The 19552-nt window shown below is 37.3% G+C and overlaps 1 protein-coding gene across 2 annotated transcripts in view; it reads left to right on the top strand.

Moving 5' to 3' along the window:
• LOC107742620 (WW domain-containing oxidoreductase-like) overlaps window positions 1-19552 on the top strand; it is a 236604-nt gene that overhangs the window by 108320 nt on the left and 108732 nt on the right. The gene's annotated exons all lie outside the window — the stretch shown is intronic.

Below are 19552 nucleotides of genomic sequence, written 5' to 3'. Positions count from 1 at the left end.
GAGGGTCAATTAGGCCCTGCAAGACCCAACACTTGACTATGAGGGTCTCCCAGCCTCCCAGAGACACAGGAGGGGCAATTAGGCTGTCTAATGCCGGTCGCTGAACAGTAGCACACTGCATGTTTGGTTGAGATTATGCACGCACACACATATGCTCAAACAGACTTCATTTGATGCCTGCCAGCTGGACCATATAACGTGTAAACCTTAAACAATTAACTCTGTGTTTTACCATCTCTTTATGTGACTCTGTGGTTGAGGGTATTTGTGTAGATGTTGTTTAGGAAAGAAGTTTTCCCAGATGGGGCCTGTAGCCCAGTGTAGCTTGACTGCCTTTCTCAAAGCTAAAAGGCAATTACCTCAGGTCAAGATCCCTGAGCACAGAACCAAGCGTAAGGAAGGACAATCCAAAGAAACTGGGGCATTAATTACATTTTTCATGGAAATTAATTTTCATGTCTTTTCCCTCCACTTCGATACATTTAAACATTTTCTTATAGTTTTCTTAAAGACTTTTAGACTTTTTAGACAGACGTTATTTCGACATGTAAAATAAATACAATAAAAAACAACAACAACACAATACTAAACAATTTTAACTTGTACATGTCCGAAAAGGAGTAGGAAGAAGCATAAGCTTATTTAACCCTGTGAAATGGTTAAGACCCTATGAAATGGTTTGCCAAATAAAATTTTCTTAAATGTGTCAATGTAATTGAAACAAGGAAAGTGGGGTGGGGCATAATACAGTTTATCCTTGTTTTTAAATAGCCATTTGCATTTACATTTATGTGACACTCTAGCAAAACCATGATTTGGTACTTGCTATTGTTAGTCATTGGCGGGTGGTATTAGTGATCTAGAGAGCATTTTATTGGACAAAACCTATATATGCACATGAGCAAAATTTTTTGTTTACTAGTAAGAGACTGCAAATTTTAAATGTGTTTATTGGGTAAAAGTTTATTTTGTCATCTTTTAAGAGTATACTAGCATATCAATGACCTCAGATCAAACTGAAAAGCTGAAAGACACAAAACCCCAATTTGTTGGGGTCTTTAACTTCATTGGCTATCACAGGAACTGCACTTTCCTGATTTGAGTCTTAATGTAACTTATGGGAACTTACCTTATCCCATCAGCTAACCAATGGGGTACCTCAGGGCTCGGTACTGGGCACCTACTCTTCTCAATATATCTAGCATCGCTGAGGCTAAATGCTTCATCTAACCAAACATATCCTTAATTCTATTGACAGAACTACCATTACATTGCTAGCCTACTTTCTTATTAGCACTTTGTGGTTTAGTCTTAGCACTCAATTTGTATTCTTAGTTAGTTACATGCTGAAGTAATTGTTTCTTTGTAAAGTGCCGTCTGCCAAGGAAATAAATTTAATTATGTAATAAATGTTGTTAGCAGTGAATCAACGGCTCTCCATTGTGCTAATTACAGCCGTGATAGATTGTTTTGTGAGTAAGCAAGACTTGCATTTGCAAGGAGTGCTTGAAAAAGTTTACATGCTGGCATGGGTTGAGCGTAGAGAAGGGAGAGTGCCTATAAGATGTACATACACACATAATATCTCTTTATTTACAGTAAAAGTGCCCCGCTAATACAAGTAGCGCTTTCATAGCTGCTTTTATTCCATAAATCACTATAGCAGTGTGTGGGTACGAGACGAGAGACCATCATAAACATGCATTATCATCCTGATCCGTGAGCCAGGGGGAGACCGCCATTGACATACACTCCCCACACAGGTACACACGATAATGGATCCGCTCTCTATAACATGTCAACCTCATTGTAATGTAAAAGCATTCTCTTACCCACATCTGCTGAGGGGGAGGAAGCCATGCCAGTGATGACCTGCACTCTTTTGAAATGTAACATGACTTTAAAAGCACTGGCTCAGAGGAGGATATGATTCCATACACTTCACATGGTTGTTCTGTTCTTTTTTTATGTTTGTTTATGGTTGGTCTGTGAGCTTTTCTTTACTGTGGCTGTCTGTAAATGTAATATTTCAAATGCTACAAACCTGCTTACGAAATTAAGTATATCTGCTTTATTTATTTGGCCCTTGTGTAATTTTTTTATTACTATTTTTGAAATATATGATATATACAAAGATATACTTTTTATTTTGTAAGGAAAAATGTAAAGTCAGCCAGTCTGTATTCAGCAAAGCTTGCTAAACAGTTGCTTACCAAATAAATAAATGAATGAACATTAATTTTAATTCGTTTTTTTTTTTTTGCTTTTTATTTGTTTTTTTGTTATTTATTTGTGTGTGAGAGTGTTTTGTTTTATTTGTTTATTTGATTGATTGATTTGGGAATGAATTTTACTTTGTATTGCTTTGGTTTTGTGTTTTTTGTATATATTGTATGGAAATGAATTTTGTGTTGCTTTGTTTTTGTTTTGTTTTGTTTAGTCTTTTGTCTTGTTTAATTTGGAACTGACTTTTGTTTGTTTGTTTCATCTGGGAATGAACTTTGTTTTGTATTGCTTTATTTTTTTGTGTGTGTGTGTTTTTGTTTTAATTAGTTTTTTTTGTCCTGTTTATTTAAACTAGAAATTAATTTACTTTTGTTTAGTTTTTTTGTCTTGTCTTGTCTTGTTTAGTTTTGTTTCATCTAGTTTCGTTTTAACTGAAATCAGTGTATCCAAATAATTTATTCACATATAATGCTATGATAATCAATGTGCTTCTCTCATATTGTTTCCTTCCACTTTGTCACATCTCCAACCTGATGAAGAAAACCTCTCTTAATTTGGAGACTAGACCAGTATTAATTGTTTAAACTCTACAAGTGACTTTAAATGACAGACAGAGAAGCACCATATAAATAATGTTAAAAGATTTTAGTTGGACTTCCTTTTCAGTCTTGAAGTGGCTGTTGTTTGAAGAGCTGTGTGTGTGTGTGTGTGTGTTGTGCGAGTGTAATGTGCATTTATTGACATGAGTTGATTGAGTCTTCTCTGAGATCTGGGCGAGGCCTCTTCCTTTCCCATCGATCCTCCACTATCCCATCAGGCAGTGCTGAGAATATCAGGCCGCCAAACATTAAGTAAACCAAGAAAGAGTGCTGGAGTAGTAATGCAAAATCCATGCTGTTTTCATTGTGCTAATTGATCCAACACTAGTGGAGATAGCGTCCGTTTATCTGTTGATTCCTTTGCCTTCCTCCTCCGTTTGCTTTCCTCTGCTCTACTCCATCAAACGTGTCGTCTCAGCTGAGAGAAATTAGCTAATGAAGTAATTACAGTGGGACAAATGCCAATAGAGTGCTATTGTTTTAGGAAAATGGATATTTCTCCAGTCTGACAACAGTCTGGCTTGTTTTACCTTCAGACGTATTAAAGCTCCTGAGAAATGATTCAGTTATTTGTCACAGGCCAAATGGATTACACCAAACGTGCAGACGCAGTATTGTTTGTTTGATTTAAACTAAACAAATAGGAAACCTGTCCAGTATGTTTGATGTATGTTTGTGTAGTAACACAACGATGCTGTTCCACACACTGTGGTGCCAGGGCTTACATAGACAGCGTCCGGACTGTCACTCAACACTATAGTGTAGACTGAATTTGACTGAACTCTTTTAAACCACATCATTTAATACTGAATGTTTAATTATATATAAGTTTAATGATAATAGTCATTTCTCAGAACTTCATGTTGGATGTTTTTACTGCACCTGTTGCAGTCCTGAAAGTGCTGTCTCTGTGAGCTCAGCACTTTGCCTGTGAAAAAATAAATTAAAATAAAATAAAATAAAAACTAGCTATAACTAAATAAATAAAAAACAATTTTTATTGTTATTTATTTTCTTATGATGTTATATGTAATAATAGCTTTTTAATGAAAAATATGGTTCCCTTTCGATACTACACTCGTACTGCGTCTTGCTAGCCTTTTTTCATTCACGCAGTGAAACTGCACGGCCATTGGTTCGTGCAGTGTATTAAAAACGAACCAATGGCTAGGCAGCGGAGCTGCACGAGCCTATGGCGACGAAGCCCGCCAAAGCCCGCCAGAATGGGCTATATAAGCGGGCGTTCGCCACTGGATTCTCCGATTTCTTCTCCTTCAGCGACGACTCTACATCTCTACGCTGATCCGAAGCGACCTGATCTCATTTGGGGGAAGTGAGGACGAGCTGCTTGATGACAGCATGTCATTAGCAGCATCGGATGCAGAGGAGCTGTTGGGCTCGGTGACTGACCCCACCACCTCGCCATCGTCCGCGCCACCAAAGACGGGATGGATGCCGAGCTTCTCCGTATCCTCTCCACACAATTTCAGAGGCTAGAGCCCCGTCTACGAGACGCCTCTACGCCTTGAAGTGGTCTTTTTTCTCCGCTTGGTTTCTAAACCTCGCCAAAGACCCTCATACTTCCGATTTGACAACTCTGCTCTGCCCCGTCAGAGCTCTGAGAATCTATATTGAGCGTTCGGCCCCTTATAGGCAGTCGGAACAACTCTTTGTCAGCTTCGGTAACCGCACCAAAGGGCTTCCTGTCACGAAGCAAAGACTCTCTTAATGGATAGTAGACTCCATCTACCTGGAAGTCCCGGCCTTGCAGGCCAGGGTCCTTTCCGCTTGAAGAGACATGCGCTGCGTAAACAGATCTGGCAGAGAGCCCTTGGCCGTATCACGCTCAAGCTCTCTGGCATTAGTTCACCTGTTAGCTCTCGACTCCTGGGTGTCGAAGTTACAGGAGTACTCTGGAACGATTAATCAGAAGAAGAAATCTGAGAATCTTGTGGCGAACGCCCGCTTATATAGCCAGATGCCCCACCTGTTCTGGCGGGCTTTGGCGGGCTTCGTCAACATAGGCTCGTGAAGCTCCGCTGCCTAGCCATTGGTTCGTTTTTGATACACTGCACAAACCAATGGCCGTGCAGTTTCACTGCGTGAATGAAAAAAGGCTTCAGTTCAGGAGAAAAAAGGCGTTTTCCCCATATGCGTCTAGCAAGACGCAGTACTCGTTCCCGTATCTCAGGGAACCGAGGTTACTTTAGTAACCGAGTACGTTATTTATTCATGTAATTATTGATTCTTCTGTTATATTAAACTATAACATAAATATCAATAAATACTACTAAATAATATAGTAGAATTATTATATTATTATTATTTCAGTCTGTTCTTCACTATCATGTTCTTCGTTATCGTGTGACTTTAGAATAGAATAGAATAGAATTTAGAAGACCTGGAATATCAGTTTTATTAGTTACTTTTATTGTGAGGTTTTTATTTAACTTATAATGCTATACATGCTATATATGTGTTATTTGTTTTATGTTTTACTGAACAGAAACATCAATAAATACTACTGGATATTACAGTAGAATTATTCAATAGATAGTTTTTTATGTTTCAGTAACTGAGATACGCAATTGAGATCTGAGAGGTACAGCACAAGTTACTTTTCACAAGTTACTTTTATTGTTTATTTCTTTTTAAATTAAAAAAGCAGACAAGACAATGGGCCTCATTTATCAATTTAACATAGAAACGAGCGCAGATCCGAGCACACAAATCAACTTACGACAGGGTTCACGTGTGATTCATGAAACATTCATATGGCGCCAATCCCATCGTACAAATGATCGTACATTGTACCGTAAATATAAATGTAAATATAAAGAAACATTTACAGTCAATATGAATACTATATAGCCTATTTAGTTCCCATCACTTCACAACAAATCCTTTGAATTTAACGGTAATACAGAACAAGAATAAAAAATAAGTTGCTATAAAATTGTATATTGAACTATAAAATAAAACACAAATTAGGCTGTATTTATTGTAAGCAGCATACAAACGTCAAGCTAAAATGAATTGATTTAAAGCGAAACTGAAATGCCACTTTCAAGCCACAAGAATCCAAATGTTTCCATTTTTGCCATGACCAATTTGGTCGCTAAACTATTATTCATTATGTAAACAAGGCTTTGTACTTCACTCATATTCCAATATCCATGTAAAAAAAAAAAATAATAATCCACGCGTAAAAATGTTTGTTTGGGTGCTGCACGCTGATTTTACAGCGGATATTTTTAAATTAAACAGTGTAGCTTCTATGTTTGTTTATGACTGCATTTTAGTTTGATGATGAAAGTTAGCAACGCTAGAACTGATGTTGTGTGTGCATGAAGGTGCCTGCGTGATCAGTTAATTTAATAAAATATATATTTTTTCCATTTGTTAATCTGTTAATTATTGAAGGGACATGTTTTTCGTCCTATTTATTTTATTCCTTTTATATAATTATTTTTTTGTTTTTTCTCTGTTCACAGAAGCACTGCAGGTGCATGATGTGACGATGTGTGAATCCTCATGGTCTGTTGTTTATGCTGCTATTTGCCCTGAAAAGCCCTGAAAAAAAGACATTCTAATCGCACTGATTAACGTTTGACTAATGAGTTTCGGTTGTCTGTCAGGAAAATAATCTAAATGAACAAAATGCTGTCACTATACAATTTTTCGCCAGATTTACTATGCTGCACGCAAGTTCAGGCTAACTCAAAAACTTGAGCTGAGAGCTGACGCGAGATTTGATCGTAGCCACCGCTCACGTCCATACTAGGTGCGTTTCCATTAACCTTCAAAATCCCACCAAAATCCGTTGCCATGACTTATCGCGAGAGGCAAAAGGTTACGTTTTAGTCGCATAACATTGGTTAATGGAAACGCCGTCATTTCGCAATACTTTTTTATCGACATTTATAAAATATCGCCAAAGTTTTGCGCAAATCTGTAATGGAAACGCGCCTATTGATAAATTACAAGTTTTGCGTAGTAACAAACTTATGCCCAATTTTCTGTTGTAAGTTTGTTTCGTAAATGAGGCCCAGTGAGAAAGTAAAGAAATAAATAAAAGTTTAGCCTTGGGTAAAATAATAGAAATAATAAAAAATATTAAAATAATAAATAGTTAAATAATAATCCTCTGAAACAAGTTGAATACAACACTAGATGTTTTGAGGTGCAGATATAACTTGCTAAAGTGACATTTCCAAATGAAAGCGTGTTGTAGATGCACTTTATTTGTCATGTACGACAATACTTAGACAACAACTCAGAGCAAACTTTCATTTGGATCGTCTCTTGAATGGCCGGCCACACTCTTGAAGAATGCAGAAATTACTTTTGTTCTGCTACGTTTGATTGATCATTAAAGACGTTTCTTGCTGGTTTGAGCAATGTCCGTTTTAATCTGTCCTGCATCTCCATCAATAAAACATTTCCAGAGCGTTTCAGCTCCGCTCAGATGAACGAGATAAAAGAGAGAGAGAGACTTACATTAAAGGGTTATAAAATTCCCCTTCCATGTGATAGTTGAGCACTATGTTTGTAAATGATGGCCATTTAAAATCCATAAAACTGTTATTGTGCATAATACCTTATTAATATATCTGTGTATAAGATGCCGTTAAGCGTAGAACATCAGAAATAAACCACTCCATGATCTCCTCCTGTCTGTTTTTCCTTCTCTCTGCCTTTTGTTTTGATACCTGCTGCAGGAAACCAGTGTTTTCAAGAAAAGTAAATGGTTCTTTGATGCAGGGATTTTCTCTCGAATATAAATCTCCAGAGACTGTCGTAACTGACAATAAACTGCTGGTGTGATATGATATTACAATAACCGTCATTTGTAATGTGGGTGAAATTTAGTTACTCGTTTTAGAAGTTTAACCGAAAGCATTAGTAGTACTCACAGAGAAATGTACAGTTTTTATTTTATTTTATTTTATTTTATTTTATTTTTTAATTAACAGTATATTGTTAGTTTACGATTGTTATGTAAATACATTTATTTATTTATTTATTTCCACAAAGGTATATTTATTGCTTTGTTATTGTTTGGTTTTACTAAAACAGACAAACATGGAATGTGTGTTTATAAATATTTTGTTTGATGCTAGATGCCTTCACCTCAACGAAATGAGGAAACGTGATTTGGACCATGTTGTTTTGGTTTAGATAGGCATGTTAATGTAATGTAAATCATTGCATTTATTCCTTTATTGTAAAAAGACATTTTGTGACTGGAATCTCTTTTTGTATTAATAAATAAAAGAGAGAGATAATATATACTGTATGTCGAATGCAAAAATCCATTTCCATTTAGAATATTTATTTAAGCTTTCTTCCATGTTTGTATAATCCTAGTATTAAAAGGAAAATTCAATTTTTTCATTTCCGTATAAAATGCAAACAAAATATTACCTTTTTTTCCTTCTCCAGCAGCGCGCCAAAGGAAGCATTGTTATACGTTTATAATCTTCTTTGTCGTCTTCATTCATTTTTCCTCCTCCAGCTACTGAAATAAACCATAATAGTCAAGTGTGTAATTTTTCAATTGCCTGATGCATTAATGAAATGTTGAATGCGCACGATTAAAACACATTTCTCTTTCTTTGAAACATTGTTTCCTCTTAGTGCTGTTACTTTTATGCAGGTAGAAGAGTTTAAAAACTGGATTTCATGGCCAGCCCTGGAGGTTTAGGTTTTAATTGAGTGATCAAACAAGAGTACTGGATGAAGACTGCAATTTTTGTTTTGTGTTTTTTTGTTTAGTTTAGTTTTGTTTTGTTTTGTTTTGGTTCTGGTTCTGGTTGGTTTTGTGTTTTTGGTTTATGTTTTATGTAAATATTTTAGATAGACTGAATTGCTGTGAAGGTTGTGTGTTATGTTTGCTTGAGTTCTTTGAGTTTTGGTGTTATTTTGGCCCACTTGTCTTTGTCTTATACACTGATTTAACTGAAGTCAGAAGTCTTGCAGATGCCTCATGGCTGCAGACCCTTGAGACTGACAACTCATTACATATTTCTCTGAATCTCATCATATATGGTGCCAGTCACAGTCATGTGATGGACAAAGATCATTCTAATATTGTCATTGTGCATTAGAGAGATTTGCATACGGTCATAATGGAGACTGTATTCAGTCACTCTACAGGCTTCTGTGAGAAGTAGTTGTTGTCGTTGACTTACACTGCTGATGAAACAGTACACACTGTGATTATCTTCAACACTGTTTGTCCATGTCCTGTCCAGTTTTAGTGGGTCATCACGAGTTTCTGTGTATACATATTTTTTTTCTCATTTTTTTCACATTCATATAAAATGAAATTTTTGGTGATAACCATGTATGTATGAAGAAAGACAGTTTTTTTTTCTCCAAGTACCTCATTCTTTTTTAATTTTTTAATTTATTTAATCAAGCTTTACTGCCAGAACTGGCCATTTGTAATGAGAGACAGAGAAAGAGAGATAAATAAAAAGTCAATTTGATTTTTTACATTTTTAGTTTACTTTTTGCTTTTTATTTCTTTCTCTCTATCTCTCTTTTTTTAAAGAGTGATTCTAAGGGGTATGGGGGAAAAAAAGTAAGTAAAATGTGAACGTACAGTATATCTCTGAATAATGAAAAACCAGTTTACTCTTTTTTTTTTTTTTTCCGTTTTTGCAGCAGGTTATTTCATTATTTACTATGCCTCGTGTTGTTTGAAAACTTCTACTTTCTCTTTTCCATGGAATTTAAAAGGAGAAATTTTGAAGTCTGTATTGGTCGCTCTTTTCCATGCAGTTGCACCGAATGGAGACTGGAGCTTCCAAGCTTCAAAAAAGAAGCCAAAGCACCATAACAGTGTCTTGAATGTTGTCTGTAAAACTCGTTTCTATATTACAAATCTTCTGATGTCTTATTATAACTTTGTGTAATGAAAAACCTGAAATTTAAACTGACTCACTGAAAATATTTCCCTCAGTGACCTGTTAACCACAACAACCATATTATAGAGTCAAAACTCCAATACCAGTCCGATTCCTTGACAGATCATTCGGAATATTTTTGTGAACTCAAATAAATGTCATGAACCAAACATTGCTAGTTATTAAATAAATCTTCCAAGAAAGTCTAGTGTGAATATCAAGATTTTAAGTTAACTACAACTTAAAGGGTTAGTTCACCCAAAAATGAAAATTCTGTCATTAATACGAGAATACTTTTTTTGCGTCCAAAGTGACGCAGTAGAGAGATAATATATACTGTATGTCGAATGCAAAAATCCATTTCCATTTAGAATATTTATTTAAGCTTTCTTCCATGTTTGTATAATCCTAGTATTAAAAGGAAAATTCAATTTTTTCATTTCCGTATAAAATGCAAACAAAATATTACCTTTTTTTCCTTCTCCAGCAGCGCGCCAAAGGAAGCATTGTTATTCGTTTATAATCTTCTTTGTCGTCTTCATTCATTTTTCCTCCTCCAGCTACTGAAATAAACCATAATAGTCAAGTGTGTAATTTTTCAATTGCCTGATGCATTAATGAAATGTTGAATGCGCACGATTAAAACACATTTCTCTTTCTTTGAAACATTGTTTCCTCTTAGTGCTGTTACTTTTATGCAGGTAGAAGAGTTTAAAAACTGGATTTCATGGCCAGCCCTGGAGGTTTAGGTTTTAATTGAGTGATCAAACAAGAGTACTGGATGAAGACTGCAATTTTTGTTTTGTGTTTTTTTGTTTAGTTTAGTTTTGTTTTGTTTTGTTTTGGTTCTGGTTCTGGTTGGTTTTGTGTTTTTGGTTTATGTTTTATGTAAATATTTTAGATAGACTGAATTGCTGTGAAGGTTGTGTGTTATGTTTGCTTGAGTTCTTTGAGTTTTGGTGTTATTTTGGCCCACTTGTCTTTGTCTTATACACTGATTTAACTGAAGTCAGAAGTCTTGCAGATGCCTCATGGCTGCAGACCCTTGAGACTGACAACTCATTACATATTTCTCTGAATCTCATCATATATGGTGCCAGTCACAGTCATGTGATGGACAAAGATCATTCTAATATTGTCATTGTGCATTAGAGAGATTTGCATACGGTCATAATGGAGACTGTATTCAGTCACTCTACAGGCTTCTGTGAGAAGTAGTTGTTGTCGTTGACTTACACTGCTGATGAAACAGTACACACTGTGATTATCTTCAACACTGTTTGTCCATGTCCTGTCCAGTTTTAGTGGGTCATCACGAGTTTCTGTGTATACATATTTTTTTTCTCATTTTTTTCACATTCATATAAAATGAAATTTTTGGTGATAACCATGTATGTATGAAGAAAGACAGTTTTTTTTTCTCCAAGTACCTCATTCTTTTTTTATTTTTTTATTTATTTAATCAAGCTTTACTGCCAGAACTGGCCATTTGTAATGAGAGACAGAGAAAGAGAGATAAATAAAAAGTCAATTTGATTTTTTACATTTTTAGTTTACTTTTTGCTTTTTATTTCTTTCTCTCTATCTCTCTTTTTTTAAAGAGTGATTCTAAGGGGTATGGGGGAAAAAAAGTAAGTAAAATGTGAACGTACAGTATATCTCTGAATAATGAAAAACCAGTTTACTCTTTTTTTTTTTTTTTCCGTTTTTGCAGCAGGTTATTTCATTATTTACTATGCCTCGTGTTGTTTGAAAACTTCTACTTTCTCTTTTCCATGGAATTTAAAAGGAGAAATTTTGAAGTCTGTATTGGTCGCTCTTTTCCATGCAGTTGCACCGAATGGAGACTGGAGCTTCCAAGCTTCAAAAAAGAAGCCAAAGCACCATAACAGTGTCTTGAATGTTGTCTGTAAAACTCGTTTCTATATTACAAATCTTCTGATGTCTTATTATAACTTTGTGTAATGAAAAACCTGAAATTTAAACTGACTCACTGAAAATATTTCCCTCAGTGACCTGTTAACCACAACAACCATATTATAGAGTCAAAACTCCAATACCAGTCCGATTCCTTGACAGATCATTCGGAATATTTTTGTGAACTCAAATAAATGTCATGAACCAAACATTGCTAGTTATTAAATAAATCTTCCAAGAATGAATATCAAGAATATCAAGATTTTAAGTTAACTACAACTTAAAGGGTTAGTTCACCCAAAAATGAAAATAATACGAGAATTGGAACGTGGTAGTTACCTTGCTGTCTATGGGAGGGTCAGAGAGCTCTCAGAATTCATCAAAGATATCTTAAATTGTGTTCCGAAGATGAACGAAGGTCTTACGGGTTTCGAACAACACGAGGGTGAGTAATTAATGACAGCATTTTAATTTTTGGGTGAACTAACCCTTTAATGATCATAGTGATATCCAGTTTAATACAAGTTGAAATGAATCTAGTTTGGTGTTTTTGGTGCTTTACTGATGAGGCTTTAATGCTACACAAGACTGATCCCGTCACTGATCTGTGAGATCTGGAGCTCACAGAAACAGAAGATCTGCATAGAACAGACATTTGATTTCAGAAATCAATTCCTGAAATTAGTTAATTTCTCTCCCTCTCTGCGAAAGTCTCCACAGCTTTAGTTTATTGCTGTCCTCAGCACACTTTATCCCACGCAAAGCCCGCCGTGTATCTCCGCCTCTTTTTCCTCGCGCTGTTTTGTATGTATGTTGTTTTTTTAATGCGGCGCTGGACGGCGGACTGGCACGTTTACATTTCGGGTCGTGTTGAGCCCACTGCCCTGTAATACCAGGGCTTTACAAAATGCATTTCCCCCCTCCTCTCATCGCATTAGAATATGAAAGTGTGTGCGGTTCCGCAGTTGTCCGCAGACATACTCTCATGCATAAGACATGAGCGCTGCAGTCAATGCGATTGGCGGGGCGAGGCGCGTTTAGGGAGAGAGGATATCCCTGGTCTTAGACGCATACACATGCTATAATGAGCAGGATTTGATTCTTCAAACATCATATGCACTGGGGAGGAAGTGCACTTTAGCGTGCATGTGCGCATTTACGTGTTAAAAGTATCTCTCTTGTATGCCGCATGGGGGATATAAAGAATTGCTGGAGTTTATTTAAAAAGGGCTTGTTAGAAAGAGTCTCTTGTACTTGTCAATATTTGTAGCTTTTCGAGCTGAAAACTTGAATACTTCCATCTTTTCTTTTTTTATTATTCTTTTATGTATCTTGAGGGGCATCAGTGATGTTGTATGAATAGGTTTCTTTTGTGCATATGTGTAAGTTTAGTTGGTAATTCTTTTGAGACAAAATTGTCACTATAAAAAATGTCTTTCAAGATTTATTAAATGTAAATGATTCATACTGTAAATATATGCTAAAAAAGGATTTTTTAAATATATTTAGATAAAATATGAAACATATATTTGCAATTAATATTTTAAATTTTATTTAGAAAATATAGCCTATAGAATTAATGTATTGTCTTAATTATAATCTATATGAATTATAAATAGCCTTTTATTAAAAAATAGAAGTGTTTGGTTTGTTTTTATGTGTACATTTTATGTAAATGTATAAGCGTGTGCATGGGTGTAATAAGCAGATGATGGATTTCATGACTAGCGTCAGGTGTTACTACGGTAATGTGATGTTTTATTAGAGCGAATAATATCAAAGTTGTGTTTTTATTTTCAAGGCCTTACGACAATAAAATTAATTTTATAAAAAAATAAAAAATAAATTAAAACTACAAGGAGCTAATTTAATATACAATATGAGTAGAGACACTTTTTATGTGTCTTTAAAAGAGACTGGACATCCATATTTAGTTAAATTGAATAAAAATCCAGTGGAATTTTTAGAACAAGCAAACTTAGGTTTCAAATTTCAAATAGAAGAAGTTTTCAAAATTAATCAATGTTTGTGACACACATTTATAGATAGTTTGATGAACAACTGTTCAAAACTGTAGCAAAATAGTTGCTGGTTGCCATTGACTTCTATAGTAAATTTTTCAATTTTGGCAACCGGCTACTGCTTAGTTACCAACATTCTTCAAAATATCTTCTTCTGTGCTCAACAGGGCAAAGAAATTTATACAGGTTTGGAGCAACATGAGCTTGATTAAATTATGACAGATTTTTCATTTTTGGGTGAACTATCCCTTTAAGGCTTACGTGTTTTTGTCCAAAAGTGTCCAAATATATTTGGGGCCACTGTATACCATGGTAGTGTTTGATATCTGTGTCCAAAAATGGTCATGGTAGAGGCTATTTTGATGATAATATCACTGTATTTATAGATTTATAGTAAGACTGAAAGGGAGGTTGGATTCAGACGTGGAATTCAGTGTATAACAGTTGTGGGAAAAGAGAAAAAGCGCTTTCTCAATCTCTCTCTCTATGGATGGCATGCACCACAGTGGGACGCCGAGTTTGATCAGGTGATGCAGTACACACACTCCAACATCTCTGAGTGCTCTTTCCCGCACTTCGTATCACTCTTTCCAAACTGCACATTTGCTCTGTGGGGTTCACTGCAGTACTGGTAACCTATAGACTCGGCCTCCCGCAAACATCAATTATTTACTGCTGGGCTGCAGTGTGCTAGTCAATGTCAGCTCTTGAGTGAGAGAGAGAAATATAGGAAGAGAAAGACAAGAAATGATGTGAGCTCAAGCAATTTTGTTCTGCTTCAATTACCGGTCTAAATGGACTTGACCCCTCTGTTATTTTCTCTTTCTCTGCAAGCGGAGAAGATCATGCCTCAGACACTTTCTGAGAATAAGGTTCAAAATAGGCTATGAAATGCTTAAAAATGAAGTACAATTTGTAGAAAAATTGATATATTAATGAAGTTATGTACTAGTTCTTCCCATGTCGACTGGGTCGGGCCAGATTTGAATAACTCTGGTCACAAAAATAAACAAATACATGCATAAGTATATAACATTTGTGTATCTAATATCTTAAAAGTGTACAGTGATACCAAAGTGGACTCTATTCATGGAATGTCCCACCAACTGTCCCTTCATTTTTTTCCTGACTGCTCCATAACTAGCATTGAATGTCATTCAAACAAATATGACAGAAAAAAGAAAGTGAGGAGAAAGGAGATTGAGGTCTTTTTACATGTAGAGACAAACTAAATAGCTGAAGTATGAATGAGTTAGCGGGGGCAACTGAAGAAAGGCTTTGAACAACATAGGACAAAATAAAACACAGACACTCGTTGTTCTGAGTTGCAAAAGGCGTGAAAGACGAAGCTACCTGGGGGACGTTTTCTTGTTCATTCACCCCTCTGTCTCTCTGACTCTCTTTCTCTCTCTTCGTCTGGTGGTTTCTCTGGAAGTGAGGTCATCTGAACAGTTGAATGGTACACCATACAGAAAAGGCATTGAATACGTGATTGAACCATCACAACTTTGGACAAAACACTGAAAATATTTCAAGCAAGGCAGATGGGCTTTGGGTCCATTTGTATTGTTTTGTTGTTAGTTTTTGCTGAGCAGTCATATATCCAGTTCATCTGGAAAGTCTCATTACTTATGACTGTGAGCAATGTGTGGTTGAAGGATAAAGCTTGAAGAACTTTTTGGAAAATAGTACCTTTAAGGACATTTTATAGCGCGAGTGCTGTAGAGCATTGTTTCCCAACCCTGGTCATGGAATAACTTCAACGATACATAATAGGGATGTGTCCTTTTTTTTCTGACATGCCCATTTCCAGTTTTGGAGTCTCTACTAAAGAGCTGGTGAGTTGATTCAAGTCTGTTTGGTTTGGGACACATCCAAAAGTAGTATTGTTTGGGGTTCTCCAAACCCGAGAGTTGGAAAAAACACAGCTATAGAAGATAAGAATTGGGGGTAGTGAAACAGATGCACTGGAATGAGAGGATCCTTTGTTTTGTAGGTGCTCTGATGCTGGTCGTTAATGGGTGATGTGGAAGTGTGGAGGTAAGTGAACAGGTATTGACAGTTTCTCAACCCTGCCTTCTTGCACTTGGCCTAATTGTCACTGTACCCAGTTTACATATGACAGTCTCACTGCCAGCTATTATTGGCTTGGTAGAGATCTGTGATGGTAAGAAAGATAGTGGGGGTGGAGGGGGTCATCCTTTGGAATCAATCTTTGTTGCTGTTTGTTGAACCTTCTCAATGCTGCATATCTACGTTCTGCAGGGTAAAGTTTACAGCTAATAAATGTCTGCAATATCTCACTCCTGCCTCCAATGACTATCTGCCCATGTAGGGTAGTGTGTTGATGCCTCTTTAGGCAAACACTTCTCCATTGGTCCATTTCAAGCTGTTCTTATCTTGTCAGGTCTGTGAGGGTTAACATTAACATCTGTAATAGCTTACCAACTCAAGGAAAGCACACATCTGACTCTTAGGCAGATGCCAGGGACACTTCTTGACTGCATCACCCTTGTCCTCCTGGGGAGGATTTATTAGTCCTCTCGCCTTCTGGAAACCTGAGTATCATTCTTCATAAAGATGACTCCTGCCTTGGTAGTCTGTCCAGCACTATCAAGAAGAAGAAGACGGTCCTACTAGCCTCTGTGGTGAATTTTATTAGGTTGATGTCACTGAACTGATGGTGGGGACTTGTTTTGAATTATGCCCATTGTGATTTGGGTGATGGCAGGTTCCTCTTGCAAGCCAGTCAGGAGGAATTGATTCTGCCAATGAGTAGAATAGAGGTGAACCAGACTTTGCAAAGACAATCCATTTGCTCATCCTTCCAGCAAATAGGATATCTATTTAACTTGAAGACCTAGTTCTTGTAGAAGCCATTGTAGAGCCATTGCAGCTGTAGTCTGTGGGGCCTGACAGTGACTCTAGGAAATGTAAAGATCTTGTGCAAGGCTATCGGCGCCGATAGCCTTGTGGGCAGCGCGCCAACATATAGCATTGTTGCGCTATGGGCGTCCCGAGTTCGAATCCAAGCTCGAGGACCTTTCTTGATCCCACGCCCCTCTCTCTTTCCCACTTTGCTTCCTGTCAGCTCCATACTGTCCTATCATAATAAAGGTAAAAACACAAAATGTTTAGTTGATGCATCTGTTGTTCTTTGCAAAGACGTCCAGGCAATGACTCCTTCAGCAACTGATACAACTTACACTTGAAATTAAAAAGTAAAAAGTAAGTGTAAAAAAAAAAATGTAAATCCGCAAGGGAAACTTTTTCAATCCCTCACGTGAAACCTTCAGTCGCACAGATTCCTGTTGAAATTAATGGAATTTGCTCACAAAATTTTGCAGCGCAACGGTAAATGTGATTGCAACTTAAAGATGCACCTACTACAGACGACTTGACCAAATCTGACAACACCTCTTTGGATCTTTGTGCAGCATTGGATAGGTGCACAGGTGGATAGGTTCTCTCCAGTCTTCCACAATAGAGTCTATAAGCTGGTAGAGGCTTAACCTAATTTCATCCCATTGTTGAACGTGTAGAACAACCACCAAACTTTCATTTTTTCCCCCCACCCACTTATTGTATCCATGATGTTTCAAGGATTGGGAGAGTTCCACTATATTTGCAGTGCTCCAACTACTTGTTTTTGTTCCATATGCAAGGTTGCCTGTTTTCAATTGCAGATCTTGTCTAAACCCCATCATTCAACCATAGTGCCAAATATGGCAAGAATATTGGGCTGTCCAAGACTTGGCTGCCCACTTCGGACCTGTGACCACTTTGCTGCCCAGTCACAGTCCCATCCACATCATTATCTCTTGCCTTAGGTAATGTCCTTCAATGGATGTAACAACTAATAAATAGTAGGCCAAATGAAGTCACTTGGTTGAAGGCCTGAACCTTCAATGAAAGTGGATTCTCATTGGCGCCGATAGCCTTGTGGGCAGCACACTGACATACACTGCCGTTGTGCTACGTGCATCCCGAGTTCGAATCCTGGCTCAAGGACCTCTCCTCTCCAATTTCGCTTCCTGTAAGCTCTGATCTGTCCTATCATAATAAAGGCAAAAATGACAAAAATAAATCTTTACAAAAAGTGTGTTTTCTTTGCCCATACATTCTCAATTGCTTGCCTTTTTTGAAGTTCAAATTGAAAATGGACTCATTGAATTGTGGCCATAGTAGCTGAGTTTTGGTTATTTACTTGAGACAACTTTAAGGTCAAACGGGTATCGCATACATGCAGAAAATCTGCATACTGTGTTCATACTGTATACTGCATTGATTTGAAAAAGTAGTATGAGCAGTTTGTGAGTGTGTATGTGTGCATGCACAACAGCTTTTGTCTTTCTTTCTCTCTCCTCTGCTGTGGTCCGTTGGTTACAGGGCAGGCTCAAAGGTGAGCCTCTCACGTTTACTCCCTCTTACATCATCCTGTCAGTCGTGTCATTGAGGGGATGTGAAATCAAGCGCTCCTCTCCTGGCTCTTAATTTAGACCCCCAGGTCGGCGTGGCTCTGTCCAGCCCAAAGCTCTGATCTCCCCCTGGCCCCCACCAGGCCTCTCCATTCTCCTCGAGCTCACCGGCTAATGCTCCTGGAAGCCTGTATCAAACCTGGGTCTTGCCTTTACTCTTGCCCCAGCTGCCCCTCCCTCACCTGGGTTAACCCCACTGAGGATGGGACCTACAAGAAGATTAATGGGGCATGCTGTCGGGAGAAAAAAATTGTTTGTTACTGTGTATGCGTGTATTTGTGTGTGCGTGGCTGAGGTGGTGCACAGACTGCTCCGTAATTCAGGGATTTGGGAATGGCTAAAGTGCAAAGCAATTAGAGATGAAAAGATATATGTTTTTATAGTTGTTTGTTCCTCTGGAGCTCATATTTTTTGGATATTGTTTAAAGGGGTACGATTCCTCATGGTTTGGTTTGTATCAAGATTTATGTGCAGTTTGGTGTTCCTGGTGTATGTTGGTGCAAATGGTTTGTTCTGTTGCCGTAAGGGATGTCCAATCCTGCAGTGCGTGTTGTGAGTTTGCTAGACTCTTGCCCCAGCTGCCCCTCCCTCACCTGGGTTAACCCCACTGAGGATGGGACCTACAAGAAGATTAATGGGGCATGCTGTCGGGGAAAAATATTGTTTGTTACTGTGTATGCGTGTATTTGTGTGTGCTTGGCAGAGGTGGTGCACAGACTGCTCCGTAATTCAGGGACTTGGGAATGGCTAAAGTGCAAAGCAATTAGAGATGAAAAGATATATGTTTTTATAGTTGTTTGTTCCTCTGGAGCTCATATTTTTTGGATATTGTTTAAAGGGGTACGATTCCTCATGGTTTGGTTTGTATCAAGATTTATGTGCAGTTTGGTGTTCCTGGTGTATGTTGGTGCAAATGGTTTGTTCTATTGCCGTAAGGGATGTCCAATCCTGCAGTGCGTGTTGTGAGTTTGCTAGGGGATAATTGAGAATGAATGGAGAAAGTCATGTGAGAGGAGGCAATGTCTCCTTTGGGATATGATTGGATATGCCTGGTTATGATCGTCTGTGATTGGTTCATGTGATAACTCCGCGTTCACGAATCAGTCTGAATGAGCAATATAATGGCACAATTGACTTTGCCTCATTCCAGAACACCACTGCACGCCACTGAGACGCAGGTACATAGGTGGGAGTCACGGCAGTTATTCGTTTATGGGGTTGTAATTATTTGACACTCTGTATTATTAGTATTATTTATTTATTTATTTACTCATTTTTGATGTTTCAGTTGTACCAAAATGTAAATAGCACTACCAAATGAAATTATGAAGAAATAAAGACGGGTTCCAGGAACCTTCTAATCTGCTTTCCTGAACACTCCACTGTTTTTTTTTTTA

This window comes from Sinocyclocheilus rhinocerous, unplaced genomic scaffold (genome assembly GCF_001515625.1).
Source record: "Sinocyclocheilus rhinocerous isolate Xijiao unplaced genomic scaffold, SAMN03320098_v1.1 scaffold1398, whole genome shotgun sequence".
Taxonomy (NCBI): Eukaryota; Metazoa; Chordata; class Actinopteri; order Cypriniformes; family Cyprinidae; genus Sinocyclocheilus; species Sinocyclocheilus rhinocerous.
This window is presented reverse-complemented; position numbering and strand designations above follow the sequence as displayed.